The sequence below is a fragment of the Rhipicephalus microplus genome, chromosome 2 (assembly GCF_043290135.1).
Source record: "Rhipicephalus microplus isolate Deutch F79 chromosome 2, USDA_Rmic, whole genome shotgun sequence".
Lineage (NCBI taxonomy): Eukaryota > Metazoa > Arthropoda > Arachnida > Ixodida > Ixodidae > Rhipicephalus > Rhipicephalus microplus.
The window spans coordinates 41,007,423-41,027,839 of record NC_134701.1 but is presented as its reverse complement, the minus strand read 5'-3'; positions in this window follow the sequence as shown (position 1 = coordinate 41,027,839).

Below are 20,417 nucleotides of genomic sequence, written 5' to 3'. Positions count from 1 at the left end.
CTATGGGTCAGTGTATTCTTTCGCGTTTACCCTCAGAAGCAAGAGGTATGCACTACCTTTTTTTTTAATGCGGAGCATTTCTTAGTCGCACCATGTAACTCATCGTCGGCGTTCACACCCCTACTGCACATGCTCGACTCATGTCCCCTCCCTCTCTCCCCTTTCACCCCCCTCTTTCGTTTGACTTCACGTTTTGCTTGACTCGAGTAGATGCGATGGAAGCAACAGATAGCAACAGTACTTTCAACCAGTACTGGGGCACAACCCAACATCAACGTCCCACCACTTGTTCAAGACAACGTTACCCACCCTCCCCGTCTTCAGCGTCAACAATAGCAAGCAACGCAGAAGACAAGGCTGCGAAGAGACGAGCATATGACGCTGAATGCAAGCGGTTCAAGCGAGCTGCACATCCTTCATTCGGAGAACAAGAAGCAGCTGCAAAACGGCAATGCCAAGCGGCGAATTCCGAACTTCATGCACGAGAAGCAGCTGCGAAACGGCAACTCTGAGTTGCGGATTCCGAACTTTGTGCACGAGAAGCAGCGGCGAAACGTGAGCAGCAAGCTTTCAGATCTCTGGTCTTAAAGCTCGGCTTTAAGCCCATATGTGGTACGTGAGCGAGCAGCCGCGTGCGAACGTCGTCAATAAGAGGCGGCTCCGGAAGCTGCTAGGGAACGCGAGCGTGCTGCGAAAGGGGCGAAGCGAGCCAAGCAGTTCGCGCAGCCGGCCGCTCGTTTCAGACGCGATTTCAAAGACCACAGTTTCAGACACAGCTGTAAGGTGTGCCACCGACTGCACTTCGACAATAACCTTACGCTGGTCGGGAGCCTCACGAACAAAACGAAGCAGACCAACGTGCTTTGGTTTCTTTGAAGCACGTTTGGCAACGTCGACTTGAAGGGCAGCGTCGTCAAATCAACGTTAACAGCGACAAAGATGACGGCGAGCAACTGCTGGAGCTGTCCAAGTCATACATGGTTTGCGCATCGTGTAAGGACTCATTAGTGAGTGGGCACGTACCGTTGATGAGCGTGACCTACGGTTACCGTTACCTGCCTCGACGTGCACACCTACCCGAGATAAGCGCTACCCGGTGAGTCCCAACCATACCCAATTGCACAACATTCACGAGATACCCCCCCCCCCCACTATGCGACGCATTTAATCGAGTTCCCCCGTCGGAAGATGAGGGTGGCTTTTCTTTTTTTCACACACATTCTAGCAGCTCACTGTAGTTGCAGCTGAGAGAGATACTTTCTAAGGTTTGACCAATGGTAATGCTTATTTTTGTTATGGTCGCACAGAACTGCTGTCGATTTTTAGGACTTGGCCAGGTTTTCCAGAAGTTCCCTGACTTTTCTATGACTTTTCCAGGAGAGTCTCGATTCCCTGACTTTTCCAGGTTGGTAGACACCCTATGTGTCGTTCCTTTGTGTGCATGTTTCTTCTGTAACCCGGTATGCGCTACCATAGGCTTTCACGATGTGAGCTATTAAAAACCAAAATTATCCGAAAACTTAGAAGTACTTGTTGGTAGTCTAGTTGGTACATCATTAAAGGGGAAATTCTAGATCCCTAAAACACCGCGAGAATGAAGAAGCGCACCCTGTGCTTGTTTGTTTCGCTTGTGGTATTTTAGCTGTCTAGAATTGTTCCTCATCTGAAAACAGCCTAACTTGTAAAGCAACATGCCCCGCCGCAGTGGTCTAGTGGCCAAGACACTCAGCTGCTGACCCGCAGGTCCAGGATTGATTGCCGGCTGCGGCAACTGCGTTTTCGACGGAGGCAAATGCTGTAAGCCCGTGTGCTCAGATTTAGGTGCACGTAAAGATTCCTAGGTGATCGAAACTTTAGGAGCCCTCCACTACGGCGTCTCTCATATTCATATGGTGGTTTCGGGACGTTAAACTGCACTTATCTTTCAATTTGCAGAGCTATTAGCTATTTGAACCTGTTTGCCACGTGTCATAGTTTTGATTGCATGCTGTAACTGTTATACGTTGTTATAATTTTCCAGATTGTTGAAGTGTACTATTGAAAAAATATTAGCAACCATATACGACTTCGTATGTATACCCCTCTGCAGTAATGCTGCTAGGGCATTGCAGAAACTCTGTATAAATAAATGAAAACACAAATGCGCAGAAGCCCCCCCTCCATAGCCTATGCTCCAACCTCAAGATAAGATGAAGCTGAGTATACAACAGCCAAATTTTGATATTACCCCTCAATACCGGTGTGATCGCAGTGTATATAATTTTTAACTGCAATGGTGAGCACGAAACGTACCACTGGAAAAGATGGTGCCACCATTGGTGTGGAAAAGAAGTTGCATGAGCGCACAAAACTCTCTTACATAAGCAACCTTTACAGAGTTTAAAGAAAGACTTTTTAAAGAAGGGGCATTGTTTCGTAGGCGCACGGCACCAAGAACCTCTATTTAGTGTTTCTTTTTCCAAACATGCTATCAAAAGCATGGGAATAGCTTTGACAAAGAGAACCAGGCAAGACAAAATTACGTATCTCAGCCTCTAAAGTCTGTTCCCTCTTCAACAATTGTACCTGTTAGTCCCTTTGGATCCAGGTCTCTTTGGTTACCGGCACAGTGCCACGTTTCTTTAGACCATGCATGTGATGTGATCTGCATCTTCATGTAATATACCCGGTGCATTCGACATGCTTGGAGAGTTCACAAGGAAAGCCTTCAAAGGGTTTTTTACGCCTTCTACGACATATGAAATTTTTATAGGCCTAGTAACAGAATAAATATTTACTAATTCCTCTATAAGTTACGTTCCTAACTAGTGGTACCAACTGGTTTTGCAGCTACTCTTTTACGGTCGAGAAAGAACGCCTTGTTTTAAAAAAAGAGATCGCTCTCAGTCTTGCGTCTGAGGGTGAATCTCTTTTTCAGAGGAAGTCTATCTGGCACGGGTATGAGTGAAGGTTGGATTATACAACTTTACACTGGCTACAACCGTGAGTTGACAAACTGACTCAAGAGTCAACTTGTCCAGACAGACCGACTGAGTATACTATAGGTGAGCATAAATCCAAGTAAGCCTTTTAAGGGCTGAGGTGCCCTGGCACCTTGACAAAGGAAGGGAAGTTACGTTAAGCACCACCCGAGTTTCACGTCCGCAACAGGTCAGATGAACGTGTGAGCCACATAACTCGATAGATGGATGGATTGATATGGCTGTACCCTTTAGATCGGGCGGTGGCTAACGCTACCAAGCTCTAATACTTCGTGAACCAAAAATTTGATTTGTTTTTTTTTTCCTTAAATAGTGAGGTTAAGGACTTTGCAGTCAAGTTTATTTTCACTCGTGCCTTGACTTTAGCCACCGATCAGATAACTTCCTTCTAGTTAACTCTACCCGCCTAAAGTCTATTTTGCCCAACCTGTCTCTAAACGCCAGTGGTTTGAGAAAGTCTATGCCATCATCCTGATCTATAGGGTGAAGGCCTTCACAGAACAATATCAAGTATTCGGCAGTTTCTTCCTCCTCTCCATATGCACTGCATACCGTGCCTACCCCTTCGTATTTGGCCCGATATGCCTTGGTTCGCAATACTGCCGTCCTGGCCTCAAACAGTAGAGAACTACCTTTAGTATTATCATAGATCCTGTCCTTTGCAATTTCCTGCTTAAAAGTTTGATAGATCTCAAGTGCGGACTTCTTAATCTTGCCAATTCTCCACATATCGGTCTAAGCTTTCTTCACCTTCTTCCTAACCGATAACTCTTTTGGTTTGGCCCCTTGCCGTTTTCTAAGTATTTACAAGTCAATGTTCTGGTTCGCTTCCTCCATTTTTGCCAAACGTTCGACCAGGAACCACGACCCCTTTTCATATTCCTCTCACAACATCATACCTATTGTAATTCCACAATGCCTGTTTTTCATCACTGCTTCATTCCTGCTACCTTCAGTCATCACGTATATTTCGTGTTCCCTTGGGTATTCGGTCCCATTGCTTATTCATACACCCAGATAATTGTATTTATCTGTCATCTATAGCGTGACCTCCTATATTCTAAGCTGACTACTTTCACTATTATTAAAAATTATGACTGCTGGTTTTTCTTTACTTAATCTAAAATCTAACCTATCTACCTCGTTACTACAGGTGTCTATCAATCCCTGCGAACCTTAATTGTTGCCGGCCATTAGCACTATATTCTCTGCGTACATAATGCTGGTAGTGCCTTTTCAATGAGTTTTCCTTGTTCGATGAAAGAGAGGTTGACGCCAAGTACACTCCCCTCTGATTTGGTCTCTAATCCTTGTAGGTAAATCATGAATAACAAGGCTGACAGGAGACACTCCTGTCTAAGACGCTATTTTATCTCTGTGCGCTTGGTTACCTGTTTTTCCCACTTTATAATTATTTTGTTACTTTTATAGATATCTTTTCAGAGTTTAGTGACTCCATCCTCCCCACTTAGTGTGTCCAGTATTCCCAACAAGTCCTGTTTAACCACGCTATCGTACGCTACCTTGATATCCAAAAATGATAGCCACAGGGGCCTGTGTTTCGTTTCTGCTGTTTTGATGCTCTGGGTCAGCTAAAACAGATTGTCTTCCAACCTCCTGTGTTTCCGAAACCCATTCTGTAGTTCCCCCAGCATCCTCTCATCCTCTATCTATGCCTGCAGTATTTCCTTTATAACCTGCATCGACAGCCTGTAGACCACTGATGTCACTGGTATAGGATGGTAGTTGTTTATGTCACCTTTGCCCCCCCTTTGCTTCATAGATCATGCTCATCTTGCTAACTTTGCATCCATCGGGGACTTCACCATCGATTATTATTTTGCTCACTGCCTCTCTGAAAGTCTGCATAGACTTCGAGCCCAATTTCTTCATCAGCATAATCGTAATGCCATCTGGGCCTGTTGATGTACTCCTAGGAACCCTCTTCTCAGCCCTTTCCCAATTTCGTTGTGAAAATGGAGCCATTACGCCACTTGATTCATCCTTGTCTATTGTGGTGCATAAGGCACTTCTTTGTCTTAATTTTTCTGTCACTCTTGTTCTTATATATTCAATAGCTTCGTCCTCTTCTAGCCTAGCACCTTGAGCAGTAGTTGTGAACCTCTGCTCTAGGCTCGTCTCATTTCTTATGGAGTTTAGATGGATTCGAAACTTCGCAGCTGTCTTTCTATCCTTCTTATGTACTTCTTTCAGCCACTGAGCCCCTTTTCTTTGAATCTTTTCATTAATCAGAAGAGATGCTTCCCTTCTACAGCTTAGAAAGATTTCCCATTTTCTTTCAGTATCATCTGTCGGTTCACCCCGCTGCTTAGCATGTCTGTGTTCCCTAGAGGCTTCCTGATGTTTTGCTATAGCTCTCTTAACTTCCTCATCGCACCAACTCTTGGGTTTGTGTCTTCGTTTCTGGGGTGACTTGTCACGTGCCTTAGCAAGATCTAGCTCAAACAGTCTAATTATATTCGTGTATTTCCACACTGTTTTATAATCCTCAGTATTTACTTTCTCAATTTCTTTAGTTGCTATTTCTATTTGCCTTTCTGAATAAAAATTTTCTTGTAGTTGCTAACCTTGTCTCCTTCTCACTTTTACTGCTCTTTCAAAACTTAGCTTGATACGTTTGTGATCGCTACGCAAAATTCTTGAGAACAATTCATCTATGTGCATTCCCCTGAGCCCATTATACATCCTATGGAACATCAGTGCGTAATCTATCGTCGACTGCAGCCTTCCTACCTCCCATGTTATATGCCCTTAACACTTCTCAGTACTGTTGCAAATGATCAAATTATGCCTTTCACACATATCTATGATTACTTTGCCTGTTGGGTCGGTATACCCATCTATATCTTCTATGTGGGCATTCATAACTAGAAGTATATTTATCTCGCACGTTTCTCCGAATTCATTAATGTCCTTTGATATACACTCTACCATTGCCTGATTTTCCTCTCTGGCCTTTTCTCCCGTCCACAAGTACGCCAGACCATGTAGTCATTTGCCCTGCCACTCTCTCTTTTAGCCATAAATGTTCCTTGCACTCTTGCTTGACCCTTGGCCACTCCGTACTTTTATGAATAAATGCCCCAATACCACCCCTCGTTCTAATGCCTTCTGTTCTATAACAATATTCCCACGCGTAGTGCGGATTGTTAGGAGGTTGTTCCATGTCCCTAAGATGTGTTTTTACAAAACCGCATACCGTCGGCTTCTCCTCTCTTAGCTGTTCTTCTACCTCTTCACACTTCAGCCTGTTCCTGCCACCCTGCATGTTAATATACCCTGTGTTTGAATTGGCTCGGCCCTCATGGCTACATCTATTTCTGCTCCGGACTCTACATATCTTAGATACTGGTGCCACTTTGGAATCGTATCTGTTCATACCACCTGTCAAAGAGTCTCCCTGGTTGTTTTCCTCGTTACTAGCTGTCCTGCACCCCGAAGGGCTCGCTTGCCCCCCAAAAAAGCTACTGCGCGTCCTGCAAGTCGTCAACCCAACTCATGACCTAGCCGACCATCGAAGTGAATTCTGTCTTGTTGAAAAACACCCACCTACGTACCTCTATTTTTATTTCCACCACCTCAAAGCCTTTGTCTCGACTCATCCACCATATCTGTTGGTTTGCGTTGACAACCGCTCTTTGCAGGTTGCCGTCACACACCGGTACCTCCGGTGTCGTGCATATAACTACCTGTACCTTAGGAGAATTCGCTCGCATGTCATCGACGCCTTTCGCCAGTGTGGTTGCTCGTCCTGCTGTATCTTCATTTAAGACATCTTTTAAACCCCCTGAAAGAAACTATCACGAGGTTTCGTCTATCTGCTGTAGTTTTGAGTTTTGCGCTCGCTTGCCTCATGACTGCTTCCAGCTTGCGTCCTGAGAACGTCGCTACTGCAATCCTCTTGTCACCTCTTACCCTCTCTTTGATTGCTTCTGCGCATCAATTTAAATTGGAGTCCCCGGCGATTATCACATTCTGTGACTTTTCAGCTGAGGTTTCTGCACCTTGGGGTTACTTGCACCTGTGACGCTGGCTGCTTTGTCCCCTCCCAGCCCCACCACTACGTCGCTGAAGCTGGGTCTTGCGACCATTGTACCAGCTGAACCTGTTTTTTTCCAAACTTACTTCGTCTTTCTTCTCCGCCATTCTGGTTGCCGGTGCCCTACTGTTCTCCCTGTCAGCGGCTCCTTTGTTCACCTTCGCTAGTGCTTCCTTGGCGGACTTCAGTCTTTCTCCCATAGCCCTCGTTTTCTCTTGCCCTGTCGCCAACACAGTCTCCAGCTCGGTGATTCTCATGAGCAGTTCACTCTGGGCAACCATTATTTTCTCCATTTTTTCTCTCACATTGCCTACACTTGGCGTCAGCCTTCTCTTGATTCACTTTAGCACTTGGGCCGATTTTCAAACCCACCCCACATCCTGAACACTTTACGGTCTTTTTGACCACGTCTTTTTGACACCAATTGTCGTCATGAATCGTCTCACACGATAATTAAAAAACACAATCCCTGTCCCATGAAAAAGAGAAAGTCTAAGCTCCACTACAAAAATTTGCATGTTCCATGTACGTGCACCTCTCCCACAGGGCGGCAAGAGACAAAAAACACATAGAAACAAACACACATACACACACGCGCGTACGAACTAATAAATGCCTGGTGTCTAACCCCTGAAAAGGCCGCACAATGTAATAAGTGCTACAAAGATTTTAACTGCTCCCTTAATAATTATAAAGGCCATCTCAAAACATGCAAAACCACTTGTCTGTGCAGTTGATCAGGAGCGCTCAAAAAACACGTCCATCCACCGTGACAGTCTGAACTAGAAACCGATGAGACGGCTGCAGCGCCTTGCTGCAAGAGATGCTATTCAGCATACGACAATTTCCAGCATGCTTTTGTACTAAGAATAAAATATCAAACAACGGAAAACCGTATTTGGGAGATGCTTGCGAGACCCTACATGTCCAGTGGGTGCGCATCGGTTCTCCACGCGGTTGTGCTGAATCAGTTCTGTACCAACTCGTAGAGGGTTACAGTAATTTTCTCATCGCCTTGAAATCCTGGCAGCAAAAGTAGCTTGTGCGAGTATTGTCGGACGATGTAAGCCCATGCATGTTTTTTTTCGTCCCGTCCAGCTGTGTTCTGTGTGGCAGCGCCTATTTGTAAATCACGCCTGAAACGGTATGTCACCATGTTGTCAGACTGATGCACCACACTCCATCGTCGACCTTCGTGGTGGCGCGCACTAGTGTCATGGCTGGCCCAGCCGAACTTGTGGCACCACAGGCGCAGTGCCCAGCTTAACGTACGGCAACGCATGAGTGCACAGAAAACGCCAACGGTGCTGCCAGCTGAAGATGCCACGAGTGAGCTCCACCTTTTATCACCGGCTTGTGATTCTATCAAATGAACTTCAGCATTATGTCTGTTTAAAATCCAAATATATGCACACATATTTTGCACTAGCATTCATGCACCACCTCAATATTTATTGATCAGAGACATGAGGTAAAGAAAAGGTGCCATGACCTCCCACCGCAAACTGTTTCACTGGGAGCTCTTGGTAAAATTATATCTCGTAAGTCGCATATTTAAATCACTGTTGACTTATGTAAACGAGCAAGACAAAAAGGCACATCGCAAAGCCTCGATTACAAGAGATATTTGCGGTGAACAGCATTGACACCATAGTCAAAAAGCTCGTTTTACACTAACGAACTTATGAGTTGGCTCTCTCAGGCTCAGGTCAAGTCGCGAGTCTGAGTGAGCTCGAAGTTTTTCGTCAATTAGTGGCTACAAGTGGTTGCAGTCAATGCTTCCGTGAAGACGATTTTCGCATCCACATGGAACTGCGATGTTCTATGCGTAGCAGAAAGTGCTCAATGAGACGCTTGTCAGAGCCTGCTGGCTGACTACTGATGCCTTTCTGGTATAATGAAGGAATGATGACAACAAAAGGGAACAGCAAGCATCATCGCAGAGTAAGGCACCACGAGATCGGCGCTCGAGCTCCTCCATCTTCCTCGTCCTGTCGCTATCTCGAATCTTCCACCTGCCCGTTTGGTTCAGCCAATAAACCTCTTTACATTTGGTGGATCGTGCTGGGTAACCACATCGCCTACAACCTGGAACTTCGATCCCGCACCCTGCTGTCGACCATGCAAGTTGACGCGGCTCAACAGACAATACCTCTCGCGGCCACTACTTGCCCCGGCCCGGTTCATCAGCGAGACCCGCCGATCTTTGCCGGCACTGAAGACCAAGACATCGAGGACTGGCTGTCGTCGTACGAGAAAGTCAGTGGACCCAACAGGTGGGATGACGCTGCTAAGTTAGGCACTGTCAATTTTTATCTCACCGACGTGGCCAAGCTGTGGCATACGAACCACGAAACCGAGTTCGTGAATTGGTGCGCATTCAAGGAGGCGATATGTGCCGTTTTTGGTCGTCCTGCCTTATGGAAGCTACGCGCTGAACAGCGTCTGCGCACACGGGAACAGGAGCCAGGTGAAACTTTCACATCATATATAGAAAATGTGATCGATCTCTGCCGGCGCGTCGATGCTTCCATGAGCGAAGTGCGGAGATACAGCACATTATGAAGGGCGTCGACGATGACGTTGTCCAGATGCTTCTCGCGACGTCTCCTAGCACTGTGGCAGAAGTAGTAACTTTGTGCCAAAGCTATGATGAATCGAGCAGGCAATGAGCTCAGACGCGATGCTCATTACAGATAATCCAACCAGTGACCACACTGGACGTTATGATTGACCAGACAAACCTTCTCGCACAAATGGAAGACTTCGTGCGAGAGGAAGTGGCTCGGCAGCTTTCTCTGCTGCCTTTTGCTCAACGCCAGGAGCTCTCGTACCAACAGCAACTGCGACACCCACCACCATTGGCTCCCATGCTCCGACATGTGGTCCAGGAGCAGATTTCTCAGGCTATGTCAGTGTCCTTGCAGCAGCCCCCCGTCACCGTGCCTCTTACTTACGCTGAGGCACTAAAGCGGCAGCAGCCACACCACCCCCCGCCACATTCAGCCCGCCGTACACAAACTCGTCGTCAAAGAAGGCACTGAAATTCCTCCAACAGCAGCTGCGTTGCTCCCCGTGTTCTGTGACGGCATTAGGAACGAAGCTGCATTCTTTGAACCATCAAGCCTCTTCCTTAGCCGAAGATCACTTCTTCTGCCTTATTCAACCCTCTCTATTTCTGAAGGAAACAGTGCTCTTTGCCTCATCAATCCCCTTCCGTATCCCGTCGAGCTGTTTCAAGGTGAATCTCTTGGACACGTGCATGCCATTGATAAAGAACAAATTTTTACCGTGCCGCCAGATTGTCCCGGTGGCTACGACGCCATCAGTGCCATCAACCCTTCTAATATACCACCTTCCAAGCTTTTTGATTCATCGATTGCTGACGGACTATCGCCATCTGAACGCTCTGAGCACCTTCAGCTGCTCTACCAGTTTCGTGAATCCTTTGACGTTGCTCAACCTACCCTTGGCCGAACTCCCAGTTTTTTCACTGCATCTACACAGGTTTCAACGCGCCAGTATGACAGTGACCATACCGTGTTTCCGCCACGGAACGTCATGTTATCACTGAACAGGTTGACAATATGCTCAAGCGCGACGTTATCCGACCTTCCCAAAGTCCATGGGCGTCACCTGTCGTTCTTGTTAAGAAGAAGGATGGAACAATTTGCTTCTGCGCTAATTACAGGCGCTTAAATAAGATCACTCGCAAAGACGTATACCCTTTGCCCAGGGTTGATGACGCCTTTGATTGCTTACAAGGTGCCGTGTTTTCTTTCGTCGTTAGACTTGCGTTCGGGGTGTAGAAAACAGATTCAAGATGGTGCTCGAAGGCGAGGAAGAAGAAGTAGCCAAGGGCACGCTCTGCATATTTTTTTTATTTTCCTGTTCTGTCAACAATAAACCGAAGACGTATCGGTTCTGCGGTCTCTCTGGTCCTTCTGAAACATGGTGCCGTGACCAGGAGGATCTGAAGACAGACGCATAGACTTCAACCCCATTCGCAACAACAGGTTGAAGAACGAAGCAGTGGCGTCTGGCTTAAGGACGAACCGTCGAGAGAAGGACCACGACCGAGGACTGTTGGAGACGCACATAAAAAGGCAAGAGCTCTTTCAACACGTTTTAGGCATGAATAAAGAGGTCCTATCGAAGAAGCGGAAGACGCTTCGAGCAAATGTGACGACGCTTACGAGTGAAATCGATAAGAAGATAGAAGAAGACGCCAATCGAGCGCAACTTATGACGCTTCTGAACCAGATGAACAGCGTGTCACAGACGCTAAGACAAGTTAACGAACAGATAGAACCGTTCATTGAAGAAGACAGCGCGGAGGCAGAATTTCAAAGAGTTTTGCATTATGAGATGAAGATCGTCGCTGCAACGACAAAAATAGAGAAGCGATTAGGCGAGTTAGAAGAAGCGACGCAATTGACTACGAGAATAGTGACAGAACAGGCGAGTTCAGTGCAAGGTACTAACGAAATCTCGGAGACGCAAGAGCTTGTTAAGTTGCCACGTCTTGAGATGATCTAGTTTGATGGGAAAAAAAACATGGCCAATGTTTTGGCATCAGTTCGAGACAACGGTGCATAACAGAGCGAACATGCCGAAGAATCAAAAATTTAATAACCTTCTGGCGTCTCTGAGCGGGGAGGCTGCGTCCCTCATAGAAGGTTTGCAGTTTTCTTATCAGAATTATGAGCATGCAGTCGCTCTTTTGAAAGAAACCTTCGGACGAGAAGATAATTTAAAAGAGAACTACGTAAAAGAGCTTGCAAATTTGGAAGCAGTGAACAGTCCTTAAGATGTAGATGGGTTGAAGAAACTCTTCTAAAAGTTGCAAGTGAACACACGAGCATTGCAGTCATTAGGAGTGGAAATGGGTAGTTACGCCACAGTGATAGCTCCTGTTGTAAAATCTGCGCTACCGGTGGATATGAGGATTCAGATGAAGATGAAGGAGTTAAAGAAAGGTGACAACAGACCAGCAACTACGGAATCGGACTCAGCGTCAAGAGACAGCACGAGCAGTTTGAAAGAAATTATGGAGTTTTTAAACATATATATACGCAGCAGAGAAGAAACTCGAGAGGAAAAATACGACGCTACCCAGTCACCGCACAGTATGAGGAGGACTAGAACATCTGCGCTTCAAAGCACCTCGATGAAAAAATGCATCTTTTGTGAGAAGCCTGGACACTACACGGAAGATTGCAGAAGAAGCATTAGTATGCAACAGAAGAAAGAAGCCTTGCAACGGGAACGAAGGTGCTTCAGATGCACCAGACCTCACCACACGGCGAAGATATGCCGCGCTAACGTACGCTGCAAAACATGCAAGGGAAGGCACGCGACATCCATGTGTCGACCACGTACGCCTGCAGGAAAGTCAGCACAGCAGCAAAGCGGTGATGTTGAGCAAGTGCGTAAAAGCGCGCAACCTGACCGGTTAGACACCAGCAAGTCCTGCAACATGCACGCACAGCAGTCTGATGAACACAAGTGCATACTACTGCAGACAGCCTTTTCGTGGACGGAGGGAGAAGACAGCGGGTGCTACGCACGGATTCTGCTGGAAAACGGGAGCCAGAGGACATTCATCCTCAAAAGATTGGCAAGAAAACTAGCGTGCAAGGTAAAAAGATGCGAAAGGATTACTGTAGGATCATTCGGAGGAGGAGAGATGGAACTAGACATGAAAGTCGTCGAGGTCAGCGTGAGGAAGGATCCCACATCGGAGCCAGTCACGATTGAGGCACTGGAGATAGAAGTTATATCCTGTGACGTGCTACCATCGCCACCGTTGACAATACATGAAAGAGCAAGATCGATGGGAATTTGTTTGGCTGATGACAACGAGAAGAAGGACAAAGAACAAAAAAATATGGAAACTTCTATATTAATTGGAGCATATTATTACTGGATTGTAGTCACTGGTCGCATTTGCGAGATTCATCCAAAAGTAATGGCAATAGAAACAATATTGGAATGAATGGTCCAAGGTCCTGTAGGACTTCACTGTGCGCCGATGAAATCATCCACGGTTATGGTACTCAAGGTCAGTGCCAAGTCGGACACGACTGTGGATGAACTGCAGCGATTCTGGGACTTGGAAAACATGGGCATTAAGGAGGAACCAGCCACAAAGATGAGTGATGAACATGTGCTAGACTACGTCAGACAAACAATGAAGTTAAAGGCAGGAAGATACCAAGTGCGGCTACCATGGAAGGAAAACGTGACATTGGACGACAACAACACCATTGCAGGGAAGAGGCTTATCCAGGTGACCAAAAAATTATGCAAGGATAAAGATGAACTCCTAGCCTATGACAAAGCTATTCGAGAGTACTTTGAGCAAGAAATAGCATGAAACGTCGAAGAAGATGCTGGATCAGATATACAGAACAAATTTGTATACTACATGCCGCATCAAGCAGTAATTAAGAAGGACCGAACAACGACGAAAACACGGATCGTCTTTGACGCATCGTCAAGCCAGAATCCAGGTGAATCCTTGAATGACAACTTGGAAAAGGGGCCGAACCTAAACCCTGACATCACAAGCTTGCTGATGAACTTTCTACATCACAAGAACGCTATGTCAGCCGACGTGGAAAAAGCATTCTTGCAGATAAGGATACATGAAAATGACCGAGACGCACTGCGATTCATGTGGTGGGAAAGAATACCCAGCGAAGATATGCCAACCCCGAAGATAAAAACATGGAGGATGACGAGGGTTACTTTCAGAACTACACCAAGTAGCTTCCTTCTAGCGGCCACGATTCATCGACATTTGGATAAATTCGAAGAAAAATATCCTGCAGTTGTGGCGCAATTCCGGAAAGGAATCTACGTCGATGACGTTTTACTAGGAGCCGACAAATACTCGACATCAACAAAGATATACAAAGAAGCATGAGATATTTTTTGCTATGCGGGAATGAATTTAAGAAAATGAATTTCAAATGACGCCGAGCGAAGAAAACTCTTTGATGAAGAAGGAGAGGATCTGGATCGAGGGATAAGAAAAGAGGGACAAATCAAGATTTTGGGACTGAAATGGAATTTTGTAGACGACGTGTTGAGCTTTCCCGACACTACATGGCGAAAAGACAAGGACATGAGACAACTCACAAAAAGACAGGTTTTGCAGGACACGGCAAAGCTATATGACCCTTTGGGTTTTTTGACACCATTTTCAGTCAGAGCAAAAATATTGCTGGAAAAAATTTGGATGGATAAACTGAAATGGGATGACCCGTTACCAAGCCAGCATAGATCAGCTTGGAAGGACTGGTCGGAGGAGCTTCAGCACTTAGATGACTTCACCGTTAACAGATGCTATGACAACAGGCAAGCTGAAGTGAAAGCATCGACTCTACACGTGTTCTCCGATGCGAGTCCAATGGCGTATGGAGCAGCAGCATACATTGTAACAGAATACTCCGATGGAAGCAATGAAGCCAATTTAATCATTGCAAAAGGGTGGAGTCGCTCCAATTAAAAAGATTACACTAGCAAGATTGGAGTTGTTGGCAGCCACAATATCAGTCAGATTGGCCAGTCATATAACTGAGAATTTCATCAGAAAACTGAGGAGTGTGAAATTCTGGACTGACTCTCAAATTGTGTTATGCTGGATAAAGTCAAATAAGACGAAAGATCTGTTTGTTCGCAACCGCGCAGCAGAAATTAAGAGCAAGTCCAATGAGAGTCAATGGGGTTATGTTAAAAGCGATAAAAATCCTGCGGATTTGATGACGAGGGGGATGAAGATGAAACGTTTGCTGGACAGTGAATTATGATGGAAAGGCCCCACGTGGATCAAGAATGAAAAACAAAGGCCTGATTATGACATCACGCAAGAATCGGACAGTCATGACAACAAAGACGAAGAAAAGACCATGGCAAGCTTAGCTACCACCACGGGTGAAGAAAAGATAATTGATGTGAGCAGATTTGGATCATACAAGAAAGCGTTACGAGTTACCGCGTGGGTGATGCGTTATATAGGAAACCGACGAAAAGAAAGGAAAACAGGTTCGCTGACAGGAGAAGAATTGGACAAGGCAGAGTTTGTGCTGGTAAAGCAGGAGCAGAAAACGCTATAAAATGCAGTGACACGAATATATGACAACATGAATCTGTACGGCACGAACATCTTCGAAGATGATCAAGGTGTCCTGAGAGTAAAAGGGAGGCTTCAGTGGAGTGATTTGAGCTTTGATGAGAAGCATCCTATTATTTTACCAAGAGAAAGTCACTTTTCAGAACTCCTAGTTCTGAACGCGCATCAAGCAACAATGCACAGTGGCGTTGCGGCAACATTGATACATCTAAGAACGAAGTTTTGGATTCTGCGTGCCCGGCAGATGGTGAAATATGTGATAAAGAAATGCATCACACGTAGGAGATTCAATTCTAGACCAATGGCACAAGAGATTCCACCACTACCAGCTGACAGGATACGAGGCCATTCGACACTGTTGGTATAGACTTTGCTAGACCTGTTGGTATAGACTTTGCTATAGACTTTGCTAGAAATGCTCGAGAGTAGAAAGGCGAAAAAGTTGCAAAGTTTTACATTGTGATATTTACGTGTGCAGTAACAAGAGCCATACAACTGGAGTTGGTCAAGAGGATGTCATCAGAAGCCTTTATACAAGCATTCTGAAGATTCGTAGCTAGAAGAGGATTGTGTACAACTATTTACAGTGATAATGCAAGAGCGTTCAAGAAATCTGAGAAAGAGATTAACAAGATATTGAAGATGATGGAAGATTAAAGGGTTCAACAGTATGCCAGTAACCTGAAAATAAAATGGAAGTTTATTGTAGAGTTAGATCCATGGTGGGGAGGATTTTATGAAAGACTGATCAGAAGCTTTAAGACATCCATGGCAAAAACTATAGGTGCTCGACTTTTGGATGAAGAAGAACTACGGACTGTGGTTGTTGAAGCAGAAGGAGTACTTAAGAACCGGCCTCTCACTTATGTGTATGACGATCCTAACGAGCCAAAACCCATCACACCGGCGGACGTTATAGGAGGCAGGCAAGCAATGAACAAGCAGGAAGAAAACAGACTCGGAGAATACAGTTTGCTGAATTACTGGAGTGCAAGAAAACAGGCTATGATAACATGGTGGACCAGATGGAAAAAGGAGTACCTGAGGGAGCTTAAGTGTGCCAGCAGAAAAACAGAGCGTCACGCAAATGTACAAGAAGGAGATGTACTTCTGCTTGGAGAAGCGCGAAAAAGAACTGCAAGGTCGAAACTCTGCAAGCTGAAAACTCTGCAAGGTCGAAAAGATTTTCCCAGGCAAGGATGGACTAGTGAGAAAATGCTTGCTTCGTACACCTGAAGGAAAATTAGTCAAGAGGCCGATTCAACTGTTGTATTCGCTCGAATGTTGCTTCGGTTGAATCTGGCCGGCGGGAAGATGTAGAAAACAGATTGAAGATGGAGCTCGGAGGCGAGGAAGAAGAAGTAGCCAGGGGCACGCTCTACATGTTTTTTTTTATTTTCCTGTTCTGTCAACAATAAACCGAAGACGTATCGGTTCTGCGGTCTCTCTGGTCCTTCTGAAACACGGGGTATTTGCAGGTGCCCTCAGCTGATGGTGATCGTCCAAAAACAGCCTTCGTGACACCGGACGGGCTATATGAGTTCTATGTCATGCCCTTCGGCCTCTGCAATGCGCCGGCCACATTCGAGCGCATGATGGACTCGGTTCAGCGGGGTTTGAAATGGAACATATGCCTCTGCTACCTCGACGTTATCGTCGTCTTTGCACCCGATTTCGCCATACATCTTGTATGCCTGAAACATGTCCTCACGTGTCTGAAGAAGGCGCAGCTCCAACTGAATCTCAAGAAATGCCACTTCACTGCTCGGACGCTCACTATTCTCGGTCACGTCTTATCAAAGGATGGCGTTCTTCCCGACCCGGCTAAACTACGCGCAGTCGCTGAATTCCCCAAACCGACGACTGTAAAACAGTTACGCAGCTTCGTAGGATTGTGATCCTACTTTCGTCGGTTTGTGCGCAACTTTGCCTCCATAATTGCCCCTTTGACACAACTTTTAAGCAGTGCCAACGACATCTCATCATGGTCTTACGAATGTGATCATGCATTTACCACTCTTCGCCGTCTCCTGACATCACCGCCTATATTGCGCCACTATGATCCACGGCTGCAACTGAAATCCATACAGACGCCAACGGTGTCAGTCTCGGTGCAGTTCTCGCTCAACCCAAGCCTGGATCCCCTGAGTATGTCGTCACCTACGCCAGCAGAACGCTCAACAAAGCTGAGGTAAACTACAGTATTACCGAAAAATACTGCTTAGCCATACTTTTGGCGATTGTGAAATTTCGCCCATACTTTATGGCCGCACCTTTGCTGTAGTTACATATCATCGTGCCTTATGTTGGTTGTCGTCGCTGAAAGATCCATCAGGTCGCTTTGCTCGTTGGGCTCTGCGACTTCAAGAGTATGACATCCGCGTCGTGTACCGTTCCGGCCGCCTACAAGCCGATGCTGATGCGCTCTCGCGATCACCACTGTCCACTGAGGCTGTCTCTATATCTTCTATAGAACACGCGCTGTCCGCTCTTGACATCGACACAATGACCTCTGCACAGCGTGACGATCCATGAATAACTTCACTTCTGGACGTCTTATCTGGGGTACCGACACTTCCCACCACTCGAGCAATGTGATACCAGGCTTCGCACTTCACCATTCGAGGTGGCCTCTTGTGCCGGCGCAATTACTCACCAGACGGCAGGAAGTGGCTGCTCGTTATTCCCCGAAAGCTGCGCTCTACAATTTGTGCATCATTTCACTCCAACCCGCAATGCACTCACGCCGGTGTCTTCAAGACCTACGAACGTCTAAGGAAGCAGTACTACTGGCGTGGGATGTTTACTTTTGTTCGACAGTTTATTGGCGGCTGCCACGAGTGTCAGTGGCGAAAACAGCCACCGAATGCAAGAGCAGCTCCACTACAGCTGCTTGCGTGCCCTGACCGCTCATTCGATCGCGTCGGAACCGACCTTTATAAACCACTGCCATTGACCACAGCAGGTAACCGGTGGGCTACAGTTGCTGTAGATCACCTGACACGGTATGCCGAAACCGCTGCTCTTCCTACGGTGACCGCTCAGGACGTCGCATCTTTCATCCTCCATTGGTTTGTGTTGCGTCACGGCCCTCCTCGCGAGCTCCTCAGTGACCGGGGCCGTGTGTTTCTATCCGACGTAATCCTGCACTTCTCCGACAGTTCCATATTGTACACCGGATGCGTACTGCTTACCACCCTCAGACGAATGGCCTGACTGAGTGGTTTAATCGGACCCTGGGTGACATGCTCGCGACGCATGTGGCATTTGACCAAACGAACTAGGACCTGGTTCTTCCCTTTGCGACCTACGTGTACAACACCGCTACTCAAGTCACCACCGGCTTTTCCCCATTCTACCTTCTATACAGACGTCAACCATCGCACAAAATTGACACTTTGCTGCCATGCGCACCAGATGTATCTGAATGCACGACCGTATCTGAAGCCGCCCGTCACGCCGAAGAATGCCGCCAACTCGCGAAGCAGTTTACTGCGGCTGACCAGCAACGCCAGAAAAAAGCCCGCGATGACGACCACCCTCCTGCCGCAAAGTTCGCCCCTGGAACCCTTGTATGTAGCACTGTACTGTATGTACCGCTGTATGTACCACCGTGTGCACCTGGTTTGTCTACCAAGCTACTTTCAAATTACCATGGTCCATACCGCGTGGTAGAGCGCACATCGCCCGTCAATTACGACATTGAACCGCTTACGCCACTCGGTGACCATCGCAGGCGTGGACACGATATTGTTCACGTGGACCACTTGAAGCCGTACTTCGACCCGCTCGTTTCCACCTGTTAGATCGCCAGGATGGCTTGATCTTTCTCGACGGGGGCAATTATAATGAAGGAATGATGACAACAAAAGGCAACAGCAAGCATCATCGCAGAGTAAGGCACCACGAGATCGGTGCTCGAGCTCCTCCATCTTCCTCGTCCGGTCGCTATCTCGAATATTCCAACTGCCCGTTTCATTCGCCCAATAAACCTCTTTACACTAGCATAAGCTGGCCCATGGTGTACACTTTCATATCTTCCTGAAAATTATAGATTCATATTCACTCCCAAATTCAAGTTGCTTGCCCCCATCTCAACCTTAATTGCTTTCAATGGAGCCGCATGTATTCCCATTTAAAAGAGAATCTTGCCGAAAGCGGAGGCAAGGAGGTGCCATTTATTTCTAATTCTTAAGGAAAATTATGGTCAAAAATATATTGCAAAAGTATTGAAAGTTTAGCTAGTTGGTACGAATGCATTTTCAATTACATCGCGAAAATGACAAAGACAAAAAACAGAAATTTTACAAACGAGTGCTGGGGGACACCTATATAAAGGACACCTACACCACTCGTTTGTGTCCATTCTGTCTTCCGTCTTCAACGTTTTCGCACTTTAACAAAAATGTATTTTTAAAATGCTTCGATAATATCTATGCAAAATCAGTTATGCGTGTACACAGTTATAGATGCTTACTTATGCTACGCCACGCCGTTCCTTAACTGAGGCGAACCTGTAAGAGTGTAATTTTCAGGGAATTCTGACATTTTCTGAAAGAAACTTCTTGGGGGATAGTATTTTCTAGCAGCAATTATGCGCAATGTGCACTCTCTGTACTATTTCTATAAACAGATAATGCCTGTAAACAACTTTGCTTTTTTGTATTCAAGATTATTATTTTGTAAGTAAGAACTCCTTTCTTTAGAAAGTATTCGTAGAAATTACCATCAGGGCCTCCACGTGATATTTTTGTAAAGCACTGATAGCCAAATTGACCGTTTGCGTAAATCTCCAAGCTGGCTTTTCTGCAAAGATGTTTTCCAATCGAAAGGTCTCCTTTTCAGACTGCTTTTCTCAGTCATTGTGTTGCCTTACCCCACTCTCAGTAATTGTGGGGGGGAAAGGTCATTTCTTGCGTATGTAACTAAGACAAGCAGTCTGGGCACGAGAGCTTTTTTTTCCTTTTGGCTAGAAAACAACCTTGCAGGAAAGCCGCCTTGCAGATTTCTGCAAATGGTAAATTTATGAAGAGTGTTCGGGCACTGTCCCGCCAAGTAAGCAAGCGAGATGCATCCATTAGGGGGGGGGGGGGTTACTCCATAACTTCTCGCCCCTATAGTACGGTAGACTATGCTATGCTTTATGATCTCAATTGCTCCCAAGGTCTTCCTCACCCTTGCTTCCCTTTCTCAACCTTACTTTATGCGAAGCTACGCTGAGAGCTGCTTGGCACAT